Consider the following 17,399-nt stretch of genomic DNA (forward strand, 5'->3'; position numbering starts at 1 on the left):
TTCCCTCTTCCTTGCCTATCCCTTCCAATCTTCCCATCCCTCCACAAGGCCCCTGTTCAGCTTAGCAGGTGAGGCCGCCTGGGCGAGGTACTGGTCATACTCCCCAGTTGTATCCCCCGACCAAGAGTCTGAAGCTCCAGGACACTGCCCTTGAGGCGGTAGAGGTGGGATCCCTCGTTAAGTCCGAGGGAAAAACCGAACCTGGAGGGTAAACAGATGATGATGATGATGATGAAATAAAGTAAGAATATATAAATGAACAATATATCAAAGTATTCCGTGCAGGCAATTTTTTCCCCAGTTTTAAGAAATAACGGACAATAAGAGCCTTCCGCCGCCAGTGCTAGGGGTGAAACACGCTACCACAGTGGTGTCAAAACTGTGGTAAGCATACCACCAAGGGTACTCGGGGTTGTGTCAAGGGTCCGCAATTTCATCGCAGCTTCTACAGGTATTCAGTAGCAGTTAAAACAATCTTGTTTTGATTTAGTGTCTTTGTCTAATATTACACAGAGTCCCCTTTCCGAAATATCATCATCATCATCATCATCATCATCTGATTACCCTCCAGGGTCGGCTTTTCCCTCGGACACAGCGAGGGATCCCACCTCTACCGCCTCAAGGGCAGTGTCCTGGAGCTTCAGACTCTTAGTCGGGGATACAACTGGGGAGAATGACCAGTACCTCACCCAGGCGACCTTACCTGCTATGCTGAACAGGGGCCTTGTGGAGGGATGGGAATATTGGAAGGGATAGGCAAGGAAGAGGGAAGGAAGCGGCCGTGGCCTTAGGTTAGGTACCATCCCGGCATTCGCCTGGAGAAGTGGGAAACCACGGACAACCACTTCCAGACTGGCTGAGGTGGGAATCGAACCCACCTCTACTCAGTTGACCTCCCGGGGCTGAGTGGACCCCGTTCCAGCCCTCATACCACTTTTCAAATTCCGTAGCAGAGCCGGGAATCGAACCCAGGGCCTCCGGGGGTGGCAGCTAATCACGCTAACAACTACACCACAGAGGCGGACTTTCCGAAATATGCTGTCTAATAATATGTCAGTTTTTAGCTCACACTGACATGGAATGTAAAAATGCTTACGTATGCACTGCACTTGTTTCAATATTTTGTTTCGAAATCCGCTTATTCCTTCAATTGCACAATCGCAGTGTATATTAGTGATGGGACATTCGATTCGTTTTACTGAATCGATTCATTTGATTCCGTTCACAGTACTGAATCGATACAGTGATCCGATTCACGACTCATTGGTCACCGCTCCTACTGCATCTGTGTAGTATGTGCTGGTAAGACAGCAGCAACAGCATTCAGTGTTCGCAGCTGCCATCTGGTCTTCATACTATGAGCTCCTTTCTTCGAAAAAATGCTAGTTACTCTAATACATCGAAGGTTTCCGGCGACGCAGGGTGGGAAAGCTTAGGATTAGGAAGGTAGCAGCCATGGCCTGAATTAAGGTACAGTCCCAGCATTTCCTGGTGTGAAAATGGGGAAACTACGGAAAAAATCTTAACGGCTGCCGTCGGTGGGATTCGAACCCACCATCCCCCGAATGCAATCGCATAGCCACGCGATATTAACCGCACGACAATTCGCTCAGTCATTTTTGAAAATATGTATTTTTCTATCAGCTGAGGATGTTTTAAATCGTCATATTTTGTATAGGCTACCCGAGATGTACAGTAGCCCGCTGGTTTTCTGATTCAACATACTGTTATTGCGTCTGCCCACGTATGATTGAAGTCTTGTGCAACGATGTGACATATGAACTGAGAAAATACTGAGCCGTTCTTCCCAATATAAAACAGGTACTTTTGAGTGGTCATGAGCATGACTCATAGTCATAGGGGAGGCTACAGTCGAGTTTAGTTGTCAAATGTCAACTAAGTTATAATACTAAGATTCATTAAACTAATAAATAGTATAACCTAATAGCCTACCTACTTACTAGCTACTTCAGTATTATGTTGTGACCACTTTTTTAACACTGCAAATAAATTCATCTATTATTTAAACCTCCCTGTAAGAAGAGGACAGTGAATGAAAATGGGTATTATTTTCTAATGAGCTGAGCTCGAGAGTCCATTATAGCATACGATTCTTTCAGTGTAGCATGGCTCGCTGTATGTCCCGCTGCAGTGAGCCGATAAGGAGCCGTGCGTATCTTGTGTCTCACTGAGCCGGCTCGTTCACGATTCATTCCGTGTGCCATGCCTCACTGTATGTCTCGCTGCAGCGGAAGCTCGGCTCTCCGCGTGTCCAGTGAGCCGATAAGGAGCCGTGTGTATCATGTGTCTCACTGAGCCGCACTCGTTCACGATTCTTTCGATGTGCCATGATTCACTGTCTCGCTGCAGCGGAAGCCCGGCTCCCCGTCAACGTCCAGTGAGTGCGCCACTCAGCACTGTCCGCTGGGAGTAAAATGAATCGTGTGCCGTGAGCTCGCAGTTCCCGTGAATCGATTCACTCGGACACTTGAATGAATCGATACACTGCTTCGAATCATGCATTCAGTAGCCAACACTAGTGTATATGATGTTCATGTTACCCATTATTATCGACAACTTTCCCTTCTAAAATTTGAACAATATAGAAACCTCCACGTGGCAGTATTAATCTTTCGAGTATTAAAAGAGAATATCCCATACTACTTATCTTCACAACTCAATTTCCTATCCTCTTTCCACCAGCATAACACACGCTCCGGCAGCACACTTGCTATCCCTCTCTGCAGGTCAGCAGCTTTTAGCCGTTCCTTTGTTGCAAATGGAGCTAGAATATGGAATTCTCTCCCCCACAACATTAGAGTCATAAAATCCTTAAATTCCTTCAAATTGTCTTGCCGTGAGTATCTCCTCGATGTGGGCCGCCAGGCTGAATGAATCTGGTATAGTGAATGTGTCTATGAATGTACGTTCACTGTGCTTGTGGTATTTTGTGTCATTCAACTTTTAATTTGTAACGATAGTTTTAAGACATGACTAAGAATATTTATAGAGTTTACGTTATTTTGTTTCATAGTTTGTAATGGTAGATTTAAGATAAGATTAAGATATTGCTCTCAGATGTACAATGTTAATTAAGTGTGGTTAACTGTAAGAGAGAACCATGAGTCCTAACTTCGCCACTACAAATAAAGGCAAATATAATATAATAATAATAATATACAATAGTCATTGATGCATAATTAATTATACTCGTATATGTTATTGTTGTTACTGGGGAGCAGGATGGTGTAACGGCTTAACTGTTTCCCTGTCATCTCGGTGACCGTGGTTTTATTCCTGGTGTTGCTGGGGTGAGATTTACAGTGGAAAATCCCTGAAATCCCCGTAGAGTCAGGAAGGGCATGTGACCTTAAATCCCCAGCCATAAATCTTTCACGCCTCAGTGCGTACAGTGATGCGGCTGGCATAATACACCCCCACCCTCCAATATGCTGATATCCGTGGAAAGATGTCTGCCACTCTGTTAAGTGAGTAATTAACCAACTTCTTCACCCTCGTTACAGACAAATGCCGAGAAACACTTAAGCCGGGGATATTCTTACAAAACAACGCATTGTTACCAACATCGACAACAGAATAACACAGGGACCCAGGCAGTCCCTTTATTCCCAAGTGTTCGTAAGAGACGGCGAAAAGTTCCATACGCTCTTCAAAATTACTTAACAACGCATTAAAGTGGATGGTGCGGATTGTTGGCTTATTGGCGTTAATTTGATAGCCCCCGGGTTCGATTCCTGGCAACCTAGTTTGGTTAATTTCTCTCGCACGGGGCTGGGTGTCATTGGAAATCTTAATGATTATTATAATTATTATTATTAAATCCGATTATCCTCCAGGGTTGTTTTATCCCCGGTCTCAGCGAGACATCCTACCTCTACCGCTTCAAGGCATTATCCCGGAGGGTGATACGTTTGGTCGATGATAAAACTGGGCAGGAGGAACAGTACCTCACCTAGACTGCCTCACCTGTTATGCTGACCAGGCGCCATGTGAGATATGGAAAGATTCGAAGGGGTAGTCCAGGAAGAGGGAAGGAAAAAGCCGTAGCCTTAAGTTAGCTACCGCTCCAACATGTAACTGTAGGAGAAGTGGGAAACCACGGAAAACCTCTTAGAGGACGACGAAGGTGGAAGCTGAGTGGACCCCGTTCCACTCCGTGTACCACATTTCAAATTTCGCGGCAAAGCCGGGAATCGAATCCGAAGCTACGGGGGTGTCAGCTAATTACACTAAGCACTACACCACAGAGGCGGAAATAGTAAATACATCAATCCACAAAATGTTGGCTTCAGAAAAAGCATCCGGCCGGAATAATGGGTTTAACTCATACAGAGGTTCGGCCCGTGCGTGTGGGGAGCGTTCAGCCAAAGGAAAAATATATAAAGATTAAGAGCTTTTTCGTGTTTGCAAGTAGAATGACTCGGTTCGCAAAGCTTCTAGCTTCCTGTACATGTATAACTCTTGTAGATACTTTACATATTACGAGTTACTATAAACTACACCAGAGGCCTGGCGGCGGAGCCCCTTTGGCGCAGTGGAAAGAGCGTAGGACTTCTAATTCAAAGTTCGTGGGTTCGATCCCCACAAGGGGCGGGGGCGTTTTTGTAAACAATATGGTCATTAGCATGCTACGTGCTGGCAGTCTCGACACAAACGATGCAAGGAAACTCATAATACTCTACGTACCCTCATATGTTACGATCCTCGTTATCTCATAGCTTCCTTTAAAGAATAGCTGCGGCAGATACGCCTGCCTTGTAGACAGACAGTATTTTGTGAGCAGGTTGTATGGCAAAAAGAAAAACTTATTAGAAACTGTCAAAGCGACCAGAAGGACTTAAGACTAGGTTGCATCCTCGATTGAAGGAACCGATTATTTCTCATGTGTCCCTATGATGAAACTACACTTGATAAAATGAGCGTCAAAATACATTACCTCGTAAAGCAAACGAGTGTGTATTGTACCGTCAAACTCCCTCAGGAGAGTTTTTAGGAGTTGCGCAATTAAATAGAGAGTACCTCACAATTTCCACAGTAATTCCTTTTCTCTTAAGTCTATTCTTTCACCACTGCGGTACAAACTAACTGTTTATTGACTAACTTACGTAGTCCAACCGTCGGCTTCATCTCAAAAGCTTTGGATTTTACACTCGCTGACACTAAATGTGATCGAGTTAAGATTTCTAATGCTCCAACAATAAGCACGACCGAAAGAAAGAAGCAAATTATATGTGATAATACAAAGTCATAATGCTCAAAAATTATCTTCACCACTCTACAAACCATAGAAACACGCAAGCAAAGTCATCTCCGTACAGGCCATGGAATCCCTTGGAGGGGTGGAACGTAAAGGCTTCCACTATCCCTAACCGCGGCACTTGATGGGGTAGGGTGGTTAGCTCTACGCCCGGCAGTCTTTCATCCCAGGGATGAGTCTGGTATTCATTTTGGGTGCAGGCTGAGTGAACCACAGGGCCATGCGCACGTCCGGAATTGGAAATCTCGTTTATTTTATATTTAACGACTTCCTCATGGGGATTCGAAACCACGTCCTTCCTGCGAACCGAGCACGCCTTTACCGCCTCGGCCAGGCATCCCCTATAGAAACACGCAATAGTGGTTAACTTCAGGCGTTTTATTCGGGTAACGTAACCACCCAGACAGCATCCAAAACTACAATGTCCAAAGTATGTTTTGCGTTACCATTTTACACGGTGTATGACACGGCAACTAGAACATGTTTACAGTAAGGAACGGCGGCCAGTGCTTCAGACATATTGTGACCTCTAAGACAGTCCGACTCGTTGGCTGAATGGTCAGTGTACCAGCCTTCTGTTCAGAGTATTACCGAGCTCGATATCTGCAGTCGCTTAAGTGCGGCCAGTATCCAGTATTCGGGAGATAGTGGGTTCGAACACCACTGTCGGCAGCCCTGAAGATTGTTTTCCGTGTTTTCCCATGTTCACACCAGGCAAATGCGGGGCTGTACCTTAATTAAGGCGACGGCCGATTCCTTCCCACTTCTGGCCATTCCCTGTGCCATCGTCGCCATAAGACCTATCTGCGTCGGTGCGACGTAAAGCAAGTTGCAAAAAAAGAAAAATGATCAGATTGTCCCGGGTTCGAATCCCGCCCGGGTCGTGGATTTTTTCCTTCATTAGTTAATTCCAGTGGCCCGGGAGATGGATGATTGTGCTGTCCGCAACATCCCTGCAAAACCACACCACAAATAACACTATCCTCCACCACAATAACACGTAGTTACCTACACATGGCACATGTCGCCTACACTCATCGGAGAGACAGCCTTACTCCCGCTGAATTCGGCAAGAAATAGTCACACGAAATTAATATTATTACTATTACCTCGAACACTGATGAGTTCGATGTTTGTCCGGTAGGAGGTATTAGTAGTACCGATCAGTTATAGAAAATCATTTTAAGGTAGGTGGTGTATTGACAGCACGTGCATTCAGACTTATATAAACATGGTACGAGTAACCATTTCTGCTACTCACCTCACTGGAATGGTTACACTGCAGCAAGGTGGACGCGACAAGTGGCTGTCGCCGCTCCTTTCGAGTGAGTCAGAATGATGTCTGCAGAGTTTGAGGAAATTACAAGGAGACAAAAGGTACTCACAGCTGTGTGATCGGAACAGCGCAGCCAGTCGTTAGACCGAGTTTTACCTGCTACGGGAACTTGAAAAGCAAGGTTGCTTATTATGATGTACATGTATGCAGCTACAGAGTTGCTAAGAGGAGACAAAACTGTTATCTTGGATCCGTCAAGCAAAGTCATTGTAGTGCATTTGTAATATGTTTAAAAATCGCATGCCCCCTGTGGGGATCGAACCCACGACCTTTGAATTAGAAGTCCAACGCGCTTTCCACTGCGCCAAGAGGGCTCGCCTTAAGTGGTGTCAAACTGTGGTAAGCGTACCACCAAGGTTACGCGGGGTCGTGTCAAGGGTCCGCAATTTTATCGCAGCTTCTACAGGTATTCAGTAGCAGTTAAAACAATCTTGTTTTGATTTAGTGTCTTTGTCTAATATTACACAGAGTCCCCTTTCCGAAATATCATCATCATCATCATCATCTGTTTACCCTCCAGGTTCGGCTTTTCCCTCGGACTCAGCGAGGGATCCCACCTCTACCGCCTCAAGGGCAGTGTCCTGGAGCTTCAGACTCTTGGTCGGGGGATTCAACTGGGGAGTGTGACCAGTACCTCGCCCAGGCGGCCTCACCTGCTATGCTGAACAGGGGCCTTGTGGAGGGATGGGAAGATTGGAAGGGATAGGCAAGGATGAGGGAAGGAAGCGGCCGTGGCCTTAAGTTAGGTACCATCCCGGCATTCGCCTGGAGCAGAAGTGGGAAACCACGGAAAACCACTTCGAGGATGGCTGAGGTGGGAATCGAACCCACCTCTACTCAGTTGACCTCCCGAGGCTGAGTGGACCCCGTTCCAGCCCTCGTACCACTTTTCAAATTTCGTGGCAGAGCCGGGAATCGAACCCGGACCTCCGGGGGTGGCAGCTAATCACGCTAACCACTACATCACAGAGGCGGCCTTTCCGAAATATACTTTCTAATAATATGTCAGTTTTTAGCTCACATTGACATGGAATGTAAAAATGCTTACGTACGCTGCACTGCACTCGTTTCAATATTTTGTTTCGAAATCCACTTATTCCTTCAATTATTCAGTCGCAGTGTATATGATGTTCATGTTACCCCTTATTATCGACAACTTTCCCTTCTAAAATTTGAACAATATAGAAACCTCCACGTGGCAGTATTAATCTTTCGAGTATTAAAAGAGAATATCCCATACTACTTATCTTCACAACTCAATTTCCTATCCTCTTTCCACCAGCATAACACACGCTCCGGCAGCACACTTGTTATCCCTCTCAGCAGGTCAGCAGCATTTAGCCGTTCCTTTGTTGCAAATGGAGCTAGAATATAGAATTCTCTCCCCCACACCATTAGAGCCATAAAATCCTTAAATTCCTTCAAGTTGTCTTGCCGTGAGTATCTCGTCGATGTGTGCCGCCAGGCTGAAAGAATCTGGTAGAGTGAATGTGTGTATGAATGTACGTTCACTGTGCTTCTGGTATTTTGTGTCATTCAACTTTTAATTTGTAACGATAGTTTTAAGACATGACAGAATATTTATAGAGTTTACGTTATTTCGTTTCATAGTAATGGTAGTTTTAAGATAAGATGATGAATATTGCTCTCAGATGTACAATGTTAATGAAGTGTGGTTAAGTGTAAGAGAGGACCATGAGTCCTAACTTCGCCAATACAAATAAAGGCAAATATAATAATAATAATAATAATAATAATAATAATAATAATAATAATAATAATAATAATAATAATAATAATATAATATACAATAGTCATTGTTGCATAATTAATTATACTCGTATATGTCATTGTTGTTACTGGAGAACAGGATGGTGTAACGGCTTAATTGTTTGCCTGTCATCTCGGTGGCCGTGGTTTTATTCCTGGTGTTGCTGGGTTGAGATTTACAGTCGGAAATCCCTGAAATCCCCGTAGAGTTAGGAAGGGCATGTGACCTTAAATCCCCAGCCACAACTCTTTCACGCCTCAGTGCGTACAGTGATGTGGCTGGCATAATACACCCCCACCCTCCAATATGCTGATATCCGTGGAACGATGTCTGCCGCTCTTTTAAGTGAGAAATTAACCAACTTCTTCACCCTCGTTACAGACAAATGCCGAGAAACACTTAAGCCGGGGATATTCTTACAAAACAACGCATTGTTACCAACATCGACAACAGAGTAACACAGGGACCCTGGCAGTCCCTTTATACCCAAGTGTTCGTAAGGGACGGCGAAAAATTCCATACGCTCTTCAAAATTACTTAACAACGCATTAAAGTGGATGGTGCGGATTCTTGGCTTGATGGGCGTTAATTTGATAGCCCCCCGGGTTCGATTCCTGGCGACCTAGTTTGGTTAATTTCTCTCGCACGGGGCTGGGTGTCATTGGAAATCTTAATGATTATTATAATTATTATTATTAAATCCGATTATCCTCCAGGGTTGTTTTATCCCCGGTCTCAGCGAGACATCCTAACTCTACCGCTTCAAGGCATTATCCCGGAGGGTGATACGTTTGGTCGGTGATAAAACTGGGCAGGAGGACCAGTACCTCACTTAGACTGCCTCACCTGTTATGCTGACCAGGTGCCATGTGAGAGATGGAAAGATTCGAAGGGATAGTCCAGGAAGAGGGAAGGAAAAAGCCGTAGCCTTAAGTTAGCTACCGCTCCAACATGTAACTGTAGGATAAGTGGGAAACCACGGAAAACCTCTTCGAGGACGACTAAGGTGGAAGCTGAGTGGACCCCGTTCCACTCCGTGTACCACATTTCAAATTTCGCGGCAGAGCCGGGAATCGAATCCGAGGCTACGGGGGTGTCAGCTAATTACACTAAGCACTACACCACAGAGGCGGAAATAGTAAATACAATAATCCACAAAATGTTGGCTTCAGGAAAAGCATCCGGCCGGAATAATGGGTTTAACTCATACAGAGGTCGGCCCCGTGTATGTGGGGAGCGTTCAGCCAAAGGAAAAATATATAAAGATTAAGAGCTTTTTCGTGTTTGCAGGTAGAATGACTCGGTTCGCAAAGCTTCTAGCTTGCTGTACATGTGTAACTCCTGTGGATACTTTACATATTACGAGTTACTATAAACTACACTAGACGCCTTGTGGCGGAGCCCCTTTGGCGCAGTGGAAAGCGCGTTGGACTTCTAATTCAAAGGTCGTGGGTTCGATCCCCACAAGGGGCGTGGGCGTTTTTGTAAACAATATGGTCATTACCATGCTACGTGCTGGCAGTCTCGACACAAACGATGCAAGGAAACTCATAATACTCTACGTACCCTCATATATTCCGATCCTCGTTATCTCATAGCTTCCTTTAAAGAATAGCTGCCGCAGATACGATTGCCTTGTAGACAGACAGTATTTTGTGAGCAGGTTGTATGGCAAAAAGAAAAACTTATTAGAAACTGTCAAAGCGACCAGAAGGACTTAAGACTAGGCTGCATCCTCGATTGAAGGAACCGATTATTTCTCATGTGTCCCTATGATGAAACTACACTTGATAAAATGAGCGTCAAAATACATTACCTGGTAAAGAAGATGAGTATGTATTGTACCGTCAAACACCCTCAGAAGAGTTTACAGTAGTTGCGCAATTAAAGTCCTGGGTATAGGGAGTAGGCAACCCACAATTTCCACAGTAATCCCTTTTCTCTTAAGGCTATTGTTTTACCACTGCGGTACAAACTAGCTGTTTATTGACTAACTTACGTTGTCCAAACGTCGGCTTCATCTCAAGAGCTTTGGATTTTACACTCGCTGACACTAAATGTGATCGAGTGAAGATTTCTAAGGCTCCAACAATAAGCAAGACTGAAAGAAATAAGTAAATTTTATGTGATAATACAACGTCATAATGCACAAAAATTCTCTTCACTTACATTCATCACACCACTCTACAAACCACCATAGAAACACGTAAGCAAAGTCATCTCCGTACAGGCCATTAAATCCCTTGGAGGGGTGGAAAGTAAAGGCTTCCACTATCCGTAACCTCGGCACTTGATGGGGTAGAGTGGTTAGCTCTACGCCCGGCAGTCTTTCATCCCAGGGATGAATCTGGTATTCATTTTCGGTGCGGGCTGAGTGAACCTCAGGGCCATGCGCACGTTCGGAATTGAAAACCTCGTTTCTTAAATTTCACGACTTCCTGATGGGGATTCGAACCCACGTCCTTCCTGCGAACCGAGCACGCCCATACAGCCTCGGCCAGGCATCCCCTATAGAAACACGCAATAGTGGTTAACTTCAGGCGTTTTATTCGGGTAACGTAACCACCCAGACAGGAGCCTAAACTACAACGTCCAGGGTATGTTTTGCGTTACCATTTTACACGGTGTATTACACGGCAACTAGAACATGTTTACAGTAAAGAACGGCGGCCAGTGCTTCAGACATATTGTGACCTCTAGCACAGTCCGACTCGTTGGCTGAATGGTCAGTGTACCAGCCTTCTGTTCAGAGTATTACCGAGCTCGATAGCTGCAGTCGCTTAAGTGCGGCCAGTATCCAGTATTCGGGAGATAGTGGGTTCGAACACCACTGTCGGCAGCCCTGAAGATTGTTTTCCGTGTTTTCCCATGTTCACACCAGGCAAATGCGGGGCTGTACCTTAATTAAGGCCACGGCCGCTTCCTTCCCACTCTGGCCATTCCCTGTGCCATCGTCGCCATAAGATCTATCTGTGACGGTGCGACGTGAAGCAAGTTGCAAAAAAAAAAAAAAATGATCAGATTGTCCCGGGTTCGATTCCCGCCCGGGTCGGGGATTTTTTCCTTCATTTGTTAATTCCAGTGGCCCGGGTGATGGAAGCTTGTGCTGTCCCCAACATCCCTGCAAATCACACACCACACATAACACTATCCTCCAGCACAATAACACGTAGTTACCTACACATGGCAGATGTCGCCCACACTCATCGGAGAGCCAGCCTTACTCCCGCTGAATTCGGCAAGAAATAGTCACACGAAATTAATATTATTACTGTTACCTCGAACACTGATGAAGTTCGATGTTTGTCCGGTAGGAGAGGTATTAGTAGTACCGATCAGTTTTAGAAAATCATTTTAAGGTAGGTTGTGTATTGACAGCACGTGCATTCAGACTTATATAAACATGGTACGAGTAACCATTTCTGCTACTCACCTCACTGGAATGGTTACACTGCAGCAAGGTGGACGCGACAAGTGGCTGTCGCCGCTCCTTTCGAGTGAATCAGAATGATGTCTCCAGAGTTTGAGGAAATTACAAGGAGACAAAAGGTACTCACAGCTGTGTGATCGGAACAGCGCAGCCAGTCGTTAGACCGAGTGTTACCTGCTACGTGAACTTGAAAAGCAAGGTTGCTTATTATGATGTACATGTATGCAGCTACAGAGTTGCTAAGAGGAGACCAAACTGTTCTCTTGAATCCATCAAGTAAAGTCATTGTAGTGCATTTGTAATATGTTTAAAAATCGCATGCCCCCTGTGGGGCTCGACGCCACGACCTTTGAATTAGAAGTCCAACGCGCTTTCCACTGCGCCAAGAGGGCCCGCCTTTACCTGGTGAAGATCCGAGTAGAAATGACAAACGCAGAGTAGTATCTCAGTGGTGTTATTAATTACGTATGTAAATTAAGAATATATAAATGAACCATATATCAAACTATTCCGTGCAGGCAATTTTTCCCCCAATTTTAAGAAATAACGGACAATAAGAGCCTTCCGCCTCCAGTGCTAGGGGTGAAACACGCTACCACAGTGGTGTCAAACTGTGGTAAGCGTACCACCAAGGGTACGCGGGGTCGTGTCAAGGGTCCGCAATTTTATCGCAGCTTCTACAGGTATTCAGTAGCAGTTAAAACAATCTTGTTTTGATTTAGTGTCTTTGTCTAATATTACATAGAGTCCCCTTTCCGAAATATGCTTTCTAATAATATGTCAGTTTTTAGCTCACATTGACATGGAATGTAAAAATGCTTACGTATGCTGCACTGCACTCGTTTCAATGTTTTTGTTTCGAAATCCACTTATTCCTTCAATTATTCAGTCGCAGTGTATATGATGTTCATGTTACCCCTTATTATCGACAACTTTCCCTTCTAAAATTTGAACAATATAGAAACCTCCACGTGGCAGTATTAATCTTTCGAGTATTAAAACAGAATATCCCATACTTCTTATCTTCACAACTCAATTTCCTATCCTCTTTCCACCAGCATAACACACGCTCCGGCAGCACACATGCTACCCCTGTCAGCAGGTCAGCAGCATTTAGCCGTTCCTTTGTTGCAAATGGAGCTAGAATATGGAATTCTCTCCCCCACAACATTAGAGCCATAAAATCCTCAAATTCCTTCAAGTTGTCTTGCCGTGAGTATCTCGTCGATGTGTGCCGCCAGGATGAATGAATCTGGTAGAGTGAATGTGTGTATGAATGTACGTTCGCTGTGCTTGTGGTATTTTGTGTCATTCAACTTTTAATTTGTAACGATAGTTTTAAGACATGACTAAGAATATTTATAGAGTTTATGTTATTTCGTTTCATAGTTTGTAATGGTGGTTTTAAGATAAGATTATGAATATTGCTCTCAGATGTACAATGTTAATGAAGTGTGGTTAAGTGTAAGAGAGGACCATGAGTCCTGACTTCGCCACTGCAAATAAAGGCAAATATAATAATAATAATAATAATAATAATAATAATAATAATAATAATAATAATAATAATAATAATAATAATAATAATAATATACAATAGTCATTGTTGCATAATTAATTATACTCGTATATGTTATTGTTGTTACTGGAGAACAGGATGTAGTAACGGGTTAACTGTTTGCCTGTCATCTCGCTGGCCGTGGTTTTATTCCTGGTGTTGCTGGGTGAAATTTACAGTGGAAAATCCCTGAAATCCCCGTAGAGTCAGGAAGGGCATGTGACCTTAAATCCCCAGCCATAACTCTTTCACGCCTCAGTGCGTACAGTGATGTGGCTGGCATAATACACCCCACCCTCCAATATGCTGATATCCGTGGAACGATGTCTGCCGCTCTTTTAAGTGAGAAATTAACCAACCTCTTCACCCACGTTACAGACAAATGCCGAGAAACACTTAAGCCGGGGGTATTTTTACATAATAACGCATTGTTACCAACATCGACATCTGAATACACAGGGACCCAGGCAGTTCCTTTATACCCAAGTGTTCGTAAGGGACAGCGAAAAATTCCATACGCTCTTCAAAATTACTTAACAACGCATTAAAGTGGATGGTGCGGATTCTTGGCTTGATGGGCGTTAATTTGATAGCCCCCGGGTTCGATTCCTGGCAACCTAGTTTGGTTAATTTCTCTCGCACGGGGCTGGGTGTCATTGGAAATCTTAATGATTATTATAATTATTATTATTATATCCGATTATCCTCCAGAGTTGTTTTATCCCCGGTCTCAGCGAGACATCCTACCTCTACCGCTTCAAGGCATTATCCCGGAGGGTGATACGTTTGGTCGGTGATAAAACTGGGCAGGAGGACCACTACCTCACCTAGACTGCCTCGCCTGTCATGCTGACCAGGCGCCATGTGAGAGATGGAAAGATTCGAAGGGATAGTCCAGGAAGAGGGAAGGATAAAGCCGTAGCTACCGCTCCAACATGTAACTGTAGGAGAAGTGGGAAACCACGGAAAACCTCTTCGAGGACGACTAAGGTGGAAGCTGAGTGGACCCCGTTCCACTCCGTGTACCACATTTCAAATTTCGCGGCAGAGCCGGGAATCGAATCCGAGGCTACGGGGGTGTCAGCTAATAACACTAAGCACTACACCACAGAGGCGGAAATAGTAAATACAATAATCCACAAAATGTTGGCTTCAGGAAAAGCATCCGGCCGGAATAATGGGTTTAACTCATACAGAGGTCCGCCTCTGTGGTGTAGTGGTTAGCGTGATTAGCTGCCACCCCCGGAGGACCTGGTACGATTCCCGGCTCTGCCACGAAATTTTTAAAGTGGTACGAGGGCTGGAACGGGGTCCACTCAGCCTCGGGAGGTCAACTGAGTAGAGATGGGTTCGATGCCCACCTCAGCCATCCTGGAAGTGGTTTTCCGTGGTTTCCCACTTCGCCTCCTGGCGAATGCCGGGATGGTTCCTAACTTAAGGCCACGGCCGCTTCCTTCACTCTTCCTTGCCTATCCCTTCCAATCTTCCCATCCCTCCGCAAGGCCCCTGTTCAGCATAGCAGGTGAGGCCTCCTGGGCGAGGTACTGGTCATACTCCCCAGTTGTATCCCCCGACCAAGAGTCTGAAGCTCCAGGACACTGTCCTTGAGGCGGTAGAGGTGGGATCCCTCGCTAAGTCCGAGGGAAAAACCGAACCTGGAGGGTAAACAGATGATGATGATTATGATGATGATGACTCATACAGAGGTTCGGCCCCGTGTATGTGGGGAGCGTTCAGCCAAAGGAATAATATATAACGATTAAGAGCTTTTTCGTGCTTGCAAGTAGAATGACTCGGTTCACAAAGCTTCTAGCTTCCTGTACATGTATAACTCTTGTAGATACTTTACATATGACGAGTTACTATAAACTACACCAGAGGCCTGGCGGCGGAGCCCCTTTGGCACAGTGGAAAGCGCGTTGGACTTCTAATTCAAAGGTCGTGGGTTCGATCCCCACAAGGGGCGTGGGCGTTTTTGTAAACAATATGGTCATTAGCATGCTACACAAACGATGCAAGGAAACTCATAATACTCTACGTACCCTCATATGTTCCGATCCTCGTTATCTCATAGCTTCCTTTAAAGAATAGCTGCGGCAGATACGCCTGCCTTGTAGACAGACAGTATTTTGTGAGCAGGTTGTATCGCAAAAAGAAAAACTTATTAGAAACTGTCAAAGCGACCAGAAGGACTTAAGACTAAGTTGCATCCTCGATTGAAGGAACCGATTATTTCTCATGTGTCCCTATGATGAAACTACACTTGATAAAATGAGCGTCAAAATACATTACCTCGTAAAGCAGATGAGTATGTATTGTACCGTCAAACTCCCTCAGGAGAGTTTTTAGGAGTTGCGCAATTAAATAGAGAGTACCTTACAATTTCCATAGTAATTCCTTTTCTCTTAAGTCTATTCTTTCACCACTGCGGTACAAACTAACTGTTTATTGACTGACTTACGTTATCCAAACGCCGGCTTCATCTCAAGAGCTTTGGATTTTACACTCGCTGACACTAAATGTGATCGAGTGAAGATTTCTAAGGCTCGAACAATAAGCACGACCGAAAGAAAGAAGCAAATTATATGTGATAATACAACGTCATAATGCTCAAAAATTATCTTCACCACTCTACAAACCATCACAGAAACACGCAAGCAAAGTCATCTCCGTACAGGCCATGAAATCCCTTGGAGGGGTGGAAGGTAAAGTCTTCCACTATCCCTAACCGCGGCACTTGATGGGGTAGAGTGGTTAGCTCTACGCCCGGCAGTCTTTCATCCCAGGGATGAACCTGGTATTCATTTTTGGTGCAGGCTGAGTGAATCTCAGGGCCATGCGCACGTCCGGAATTGGAAATCTCGTTTCTTTTATATTTAACGACTTCCTCATGGGGATTCGAAACCACGTCCTTCCTGCGAACCGAGCACGCCTTTACCGCCTCGGCCAGGCATCCCCTATAGAAACACGCAATAGTGGTTAACTTCAGGCGTTTTATTCGGGTAACGTAACCACCCGGACAGGAGCCTAAACTACAACGTCCAGAGTATGTTTTCGTTACCATTTTACACGGTGTATTACACGGCAACTAGAACATGTTTACAGTAAGGAACGGCGGCCAGTGCTTCAGACATATTGTGACCTCTAACACAGTCCGACTCGTTGGCTGATTGTCAGTGTACCAGCCTTCTGTTCAGAGTATTACCGAGCTCGATAGCTGCAGTCGCTTAAGTGCGGCCAGTATCCAGTATTCGGGAGATAGTGGGTTCGAACACCACTGTCGGCAGCCCTGAAGATTGTTTTCCGTGTTTTCCCATATTCACACCAGGCAAATGCGGGGCCGTACCTTAATTATGGCCACGGGCGCTTCCTTCCCATTCCTGTCCATTCCCTGTGCCATTGTCGCCATAAGACATATCTGTGTCGGTGCGACGTAAAGCAAGTTACAAAAAAAATGATCAGAGGGTCCCGGGTTCGATTCCCGCCCGGGTCGGGGATTTTAACCTTCATTTGTTATTTCCAATGGCCCGGGGGATGGATGCTTCTGCTGTCCCCAACATCCCTGCAACACACACACCACACATAACACCGTCATCCTCCACAATAACACGCAGTTATCTACACATGGCAGATGTCGCCCACCCTCATCGGAGAATCTGCCTTACACTCGCTGCATTCGGTTAAAAATAGCCACAGGAAATTAATATTATTACTATTGCCTCAAACACAGATGAAGTTGATATTTGTCCGATAGGAGAGGTATTTGCAGTACCGACCAGTTTTAGAAAATAATTTATAAGGTGGGTGGTGTATTGACAGCACGTGCATTCAGACTTAGATAAACATGGTACGAGTAACCATTTCTGCTACTCACCTCACTGGAATGGTTACACTGCAGCAAGGTGGACGCGACAAGTGGCTGTCGCCGCTCCTTTCGAGTGAGTCAGAATGATGTCTCCAGAGTTTGAGGAAATTACAAGGAGACAAAAGGTACTCACAGCTGTGTGATCGGAACAGCGCAGCCAG

General features: G+C 45.0%; 5 non-coding genes across 5 annotated transcripts; 3 read left to right on the forward strand and 2 right to left on the reverse strand.

Annotated features, from left to right (window-relative positions):
* Positions 1-4,541: 4,541 nt before the first annotated feature.
* TRNAR-UCU (transfer RNA arginine (anticodon UCU)) lies at positions 4,542-4,614 on the forward strand. Its single transcript has one exon. It is a non-coding gene; the product is annotated as a tRNA-Arg (tRNA).
* A 2,241-nt stretch (positions 4,615-6,855) lies between these two features.
* On the reverse strand, positions 6,856-6,928 carry TRNAR-UCU (transfer RNA arginine (anticodon UCU)). The gene has a single exon. It is a non-coding gene; the product is annotated as a tRNA-Arg (tRNA).
* Positions 6,929-9,785: 2,857 nt separating this feature from the next.
* Positions 9,786-9,858, forward strand: TRNAR-UCU (transfer RNA arginine (anticodon UCU)). The gene has a single exon. It is a non-coding gene; the product is annotated as a tRNA-Arg (tRNA).
* Positions 9,859-12,134: 2,276 nt separating this feature from the next.
* TRNAR-UCU (transfer RNA arginine (anticodon UCU)) lies at positions 12,135-12,207 on the reverse strand. Its single transcript has one exon. It is a non-coding gene; the product is annotated as a tRNA-Arg (tRNA).
* Positions 12,208-15,266: 3,059 nt separating this feature from the next.
* TRNAR-UCU (transfer RNA arginine (anticodon UCU)) lies at positions 15,267-15,339 on the forward strand. The gene has a single exon. It is a non-coding gene; the product is annotated as a tRNA-Arg (tRNA).
* The last annotated feature ends 2,060 nt before the right edge of the window (positions 15,340-17,399 follow it).

This window comes from Anabrus simplex, chromosome 1 (assembly GCF_040414725.1).
Source record: "Anabrus simplex isolate iqAnaSimp1 chromosome 1, ASM4041472v1, whole genome shotgun sequence".
NCBI lineage: Eukaryota > Metazoa > Arthropoda > Insecta > Orthoptera > Tettigoniidae > Anabrus > Anabrus simplex.